This window comes from Eurosta solidaginis, chromosome 5, assembly GCF_040869045.1.
Source record: "Eurosta solidaginis isolate ZX-2024a chromosome 5, ASM4086904v1, whole genome shotgun sequence".
In the NCBI taxonomy this organism is placed as follows: domain Eukaryota; kingdom Metazoa; phylum Arthropoda; class Insecta; order Diptera; family Tephritidae; genus Eurosta; species Eurosta solidaginis.
This window is the reverse complement of record NC_090323.1, coordinates 264502359-264508358: the sequence shown is the minus strand read 5'-3', so window position 1 is coordinate 264508358 and position 6000 is coordinate 264502359. Positions and strand designations below refer to the sequence as shown.

Below are 6000 nucleotides of genomic sequence, written 5' to 3'. Positions count from 1 at the left end.
AAGTTCTATCTCAAACTGCATGGAACGACTGCTATGTTATAAATTCGGAGAATAAGAGAGAAAAATGTTATCCAAAGTATGATGTATTCAAGTTTTGAGCTATAATATTGTGATGAATTTAAAGTTACAGTATTATAGAAGACGATCATCATGAATATATGGGCAATTTCTTTAGAATACATAGCTATGAAGCCCCAAAACTGGTTTCAATAAAACTGAAAAAGCATCACTTGATTTAAAAAATGCCCCAATTGAAGAAAAAAAAAATCATATGGCCTCAAAATAGTATAAAACACTATTTTGTCACCCCAGGGAGTTAGGGGGGCTGAGAATATATCCGCGGTAAGTATGCTTGTCGTAAGAGGTAACTAAAATGCCAAATTAATGCAAGGGATCAGGGGGTTGCCAGGGCAATATATAGCTTCTCCATCACAATTTTCAACCTCACCCGTGACGAATTAACAGCCGAGGCTCTGGCGACCCCGAACTCTTGGTGGCCTTGGGGGTGCGAGGGAGGGATGACCTAGAAGGTCTTATGTGGTCATTCCAAATCGTTCCCGATATGGTCCGGCTAGTAACTTTATGGTAAATGTTACTTAACGGTCCGGATCTACATCCGGCAAAGGACCATCAACATCGATAACACTCCCCAAGGCCTTCGTGGAGTATCCTTATCGGTACAACAACAACAACAATCACTTTATTTGTGCAAAAAATATTACGATTTAGAGAAAACTTTATTATCAAGCTCCTACTAGGCTACCTGTACCAAAGTAGCTACACCTTTTCCAATTTAAGTTCAGAAATTTACAACTCAAGTTCAGGAAATTGCAATTTAAATTCAAAAATTTACAATTCAAGTTCAGAAATTAACAATTCTAGTTCAGATTTTCCAACTCAAGTTCAGAGAATTACAACTCAAGTTCAGAAATTCCAATTTAAATTCAGAAAACTACAATTCAAGTTTAGAAAATTACAATTCAAGTTCAAGAAAATTACAATTCAAATTCAGAAAATTACATTTCAAGTTCAGAAAAATACAGATCGAATTCATAAATTTATAAGTAGGGTGTTAATTTTCAAAAGTTATTTTAATTAATTAATTTTATACTTATACGTTAATTCCGGCAGTGTTGATGCTTCGTTGACCATTTTGCTAAAATGGTGGCTTCGGTATAGTGTACGCCAAGCTTTCTTCAAAGTGTGTACATCCCGAAACTTGAAATCAAATAGAGGATAATTCTTTCCATCAAGTGCATGATGACGCTACGGCCAAGAAAGTACTTCAGTCGAAACAGCAGTTTGGAAGCAGTGAAAGGGAGAGAACTCCACAGAGTTGCGAAGGTGAAGAAAGACTTGACCTCTCATGGAAAACGATTTAAACTCCTTTGGTGTGACCAATTGGCGCCAGTTGGCTGAGCGAAGGAGCGACTGGCGCACCTTGTTGGACGGCCATAACCGTTTAGACGGTTAAGCGCCAATTAAGTAAGTAAGTAAGTAAGTGTATGGCGTTTTAAGTTTTTTAAGTTCCAAAAATTGCATATGGCATCCTTCTCCACAAAAGTAGCGTTATTACTCATTCATTTAAATTTGCTCCCCATTATGGCGCTCGTTGAGCTTTTCGTCTATATTGCCATGTGGCATTTGTATGTGTGAGTATTACGACTGCTAAATCGTTATTGACAGTACATAGACATGACTTGAGATTCATTTCGATTTCAGTTGAGCAACATAAACGGCGCACGTTGAACGCTTTTCTTTGCAAATTTTAAGTTACAAGAAACGCGGTTTTAGCAAATTAAAAAAAAAAAACTAAAAACCTAACAAAGGGGTGTGTGTGTATGAGCATTTGGATTTCAACCAAAACGTGTGAGGCACAGCAGCAAACTATTTAGCTTACTGACCTATCTATTTTTCACAAAAAAGAAAACAGCCTTTTTTTGTAGCTATAAATTTTGCTTTTTTTCGTGCTAGTAATTAACAAATTTTGTTGCCAAAATAAATGAGAAACAATTTTTGTTTTGCGGGCTTTTTACGTTATAATTGAATGATGAAAAGTTGAAATAATAAAAATTTAATTAATCAAGTGTTTATAAATAAATGTTTTGTGTGTTGATCCAAAAACACAATAAAAAATAAAAGAATAAAAATTATTTGTGACGGTGAGTGTTTTAGAACGTCACATAACGTTGGCGACGACGTTGAAGGCAGCTGCTTGGTTGGCTAATGTGAGTTGAATATGAGAATGGCGGAGCAAAGCAAAGCAAAAGTAGTTACGTAAATAGTGGAGAAGCGTGTACATATATGAACGAACATCGTGAATGGTTACAAAACAAGTTGTTACGCCCAATAAATTTTGAAATTAAGTCGTTCATACTAAATTTAAGAATTTCAAATTTTACAAAAGTCCAAAATAAAGTATTTCAGTTTTGTTGTTGTAATGAAGTTAAAGAATTTTTAGCACAATTAAAGCCAGCTGTTGTATGCCATATGCAGTAGCAGCTGTCGTGGCAGTTGTATTGTAATTAAATTGCGAGAGGCGTGGTTGAATACCTAAATCAAATATAAAAAAGAATACGACTTTAAAAACAGGTAAGTATTTAAAATAAATGGTTGTTTTTTTTTTTAACAAATACCAGAAATTGTATTCATAATTGCGACTGTGTATTATGCAAGAAGCTGTGACGCAAAAGCCAACTAACGCGGGTTCTAAGAAAAAAGCAAAAAAATACGCCAAAGCCAGTTATAAAATCACCTCATGGCAAATACAAAGCAAAAACCACTCACCAAAAATATTTGTTAACTTTTCTCTTTCGAGGAGCAACAGCGCTGGAAGAGAGCTTCTAAAAAACAAATTATATAAACATATTAAAGGTAACTACACGAAGTTATTTAACGACAAGCGGCTTTTATAGTTTACTTTGTATTTGTGAATAAAAATTAATTTTTGTAAAAAGTGTGCGTAGCACAAAATAAATGCTCTGTACTTTGTACAGTGTACCATTTTGCCTTTGGTAGCTGAGAAACTAAAACATTTGAATTTTTCATTTCGCACAGGCGGCAAATATTTTTTTAACATTTCCAAATACCGTTCTTAGGCGGAATAACAAAACTTCATGTTAGGCCTTAAATAACAAAACTTCATGTGTGAGTTGATAAGTCAATACAGACTCACTAAAGGTTTTTGATAGTTTTGTAAAAGGGTGTGTGAATTCTAAAATATTTTTACAAAGCATTCTTCTACGTTTCTGAGAGCTATATGTCAAAGAGTAGTTGACTTACCACGACAAAATTCAATACACCCACTTTCCTTGTAACGGTGAATATTTCTGGTAAAAATGAACGAAATTTATTTAGAACCCATTCTGATGTAAACATAGTGAAAAGAGAAGAAAACTATCGATAGTATTAGGCAACATTCGATAGTGGTGGCTTTCCTTCACTAAACTTAAACTTTTTTGTCCTCTGAGCCACATCTGAACTATCTGGTGATTCCATATATCGTATTAACCTAGCCATCTACTGAATGTTTTTTGTCCCTTTTTCCGGGAATGAAGTGTTGGTTTTAAGCCTCTATCTCTCACCTGCTCTGTACAGCTCCCTGCCAAATCAAGTATACTTTTTTTGTCTTTAGTTTGCAATAAAGCTATCAAATATAAAAACAAACAAAAAATCGTCGCTAGAAGATGCTTATTACCCCCAGTTTTTTTACTACAACATTTTCTTCCTGTAAATGAAACGGGGAGAGATTTATATTTATATATATACACGGTAAGATTTATATTCGAGTATCTATCGACGTACTATACGAAAACTAAGGCTTTCAAATTTTGTACGAAAACTCACTAACTCGGCCTATGGGTTTATAGTTGTAAAGCAACTTTGAGTTATGATAATTTATTGCAAATGCTGAAACTGCCGATGTTAATCGATTGATGAATTGTAATTTGTGACCTTAACTTAATCATTACATCTAAGCACTTTAGGTACATCCCAGACTATTTTAACCTTACGTCACACCAGTTATCGTTCTGTTATAAAAGTGAGCACCAGGGGAAACGAAATTTCATTCCACGTGTCTCTACCATGTAATGGCGGTCTTCCTTCTCCTGCTGGAAAATACGAGTGCCAACAGGTTTTTTTCTGGCCTTCGTGGCACAGTCATCAAATATGAGTGAATCTCGTCATTAAACGTCCTAAAATAAATGTAATTTGTGTTAAAGTTCATAGCTTTCAAGAAGGCAACTTTGAAGAAGCAACATCAATATTTTAGATACACGTTTTTTCAATAAGAAGAATTTCTGCCATGAAAAGCTTCTCACTTAAAACTCATCTGCCTTGAAGATTCCGCTCGGAGTCGGCATAATCATGAAGGTCCCATACCGCCAATTTGTAGGAAAAGGAAAAAGGATAAAAACGCGAATTGGAAGAGAAGCTCGGCTTAAAATTTCTTTGGAGGTTATAGCGCCTTGCATTTATTTTTTTATATAGTTTTGAAATTGGTTGAAAGAGATAAGAACAATTCTATAAGCTTAACCCCTATTAGCAGCTGCAGTGTAATGTTGTGGTTACAAAGGTCCATATTTTGATAAATTAAGACATCGAAGTAAAATTTACTCTATGCTAAAACTCCCTTCCACATCTTGTGTTTTTTTATCAATATGGTATAAACTCATCCCAGGGCTTTAAACTTAGTCTCAAAGGGGTCTCATAGGGATCTCGAGTTTCATTGTTGCGCGGCCATTTATGACAGAAGCGCCAGTGAAAAACCTTGTAGCTTATCGATGAGAATTATCTTTGGGATTCTGGAAAGTTTCAGTTAAGAAAGCAAGTTTTTATTAAACTCATATGATTAATATCTATAAAAAATCCGAAAACTATGTAAAATAATATAAACAACTTATGTACATATATTGTATATGAACTTAAAAAAAGTACAAAGTTAAACGCTTAGATTACACTGTGCACAGAGACCCCAAAGCAGCCTTACAGTGCGCTGTTAAACAACTGTTAACGGTCTGTTGAAATTTTACATTCTCTCAATGCGCTCATAACTCAAAAGATATTGGGTGCGCTTGTGTGTATGCTGAGTAAAATGTGATTAAATGAGTGAGTAAGCGTCAATTGAGCGAAAAACATTAAATTAATAATAATAAAAAAAATTAAAATTGATAAAAAAAAAATGTTCAAATAAATTGAGAGCACAGCAACAATGTTCTGCTTTGTCAACACGCGGAGCCCCAAAAACGCCAAAACAATGTGATTGGTTAAGATAAGAGTGCCATATATGTACGTATGTAGAAATGTTCTCACAATTGAAATTTTATAAGAAAAAAATAACCAAAACAAAGTCCCCGCTCAGAGTACTTCTAAAGTGCTTACGTGTTGTTCTTATTTTTAAACAGCATTACAAAACGTGTTTTCATTAATGTTTTATACTCAGCGTGATTTGCACACAGAGTATATTAACTTTGATTGGATAACGGTTGGTTGTACAGGTATAAAGGAATCGAGATAGATATAGACTTCCATATATCAAAATCATCAGTATCGAAAACACGTTATCGAACACGATAACTTGAGTAAATATTGAGATATCTTCACCAAATTTGGTGCACGAGCTTATCTGGACCCAGAATAGATTGGTATTGAAAATGAGCGATATCGGATGATAACCACGCCCACTTTTTATATATACAACATTTTGGAAAACACAAAAAACTTGATTATTTAGTAAATAATACACCCAGAATGTTGAAAGTTGACGCGTGCACTGATATTGAGACTCTTGATAAAAATTTGAAACAATTTTTTAAAATGGGCGTGGCACCGCCCACTTGTGATAAAATCAATTTTACATATATTATTAATTATAAATCAAAAATCGTTAAACCTATCCTAACAAAATTCGGCAGAGAGGTTGCCTTTACTATAAGAAATGCTTTGAAAAAAAAAATTAACGAAATCGGTTAAGGACCACGCCTACTTTTATATAAAAGA

The 6000-nt window shown here is 34.3% G+C and overlaps 1 protein-coding gene across 6 annotated transcripts in view; it reads left to right on the top strand.

Annotated features, from left to right (window-relative positions):
* The first annotated feature begins 1707 nt into the window (after nt 1-1707).
* The window catches only part of LOC137253401 (uncharacterized), a 144483-nt gene continuing 140190 nt past the window's right edge, over nt 1708-6000 (top strand). For 3 of the 6 annotated variants that reach the window (XM_067790248.1, XM_067790246.1, XM_067790247.1), the window contains exon 1: nt 1708-2592. The gene's annotated coding sequence lies outside the window, so the exon portion shown is untranslated. The remainder of the gene's footprint in view (nt 2593-6000) is intronic. The other 3 variants (XM_067790250.1, XM_067790249.1, XM_067790251.1) reach the window with 3 other exon arrangements.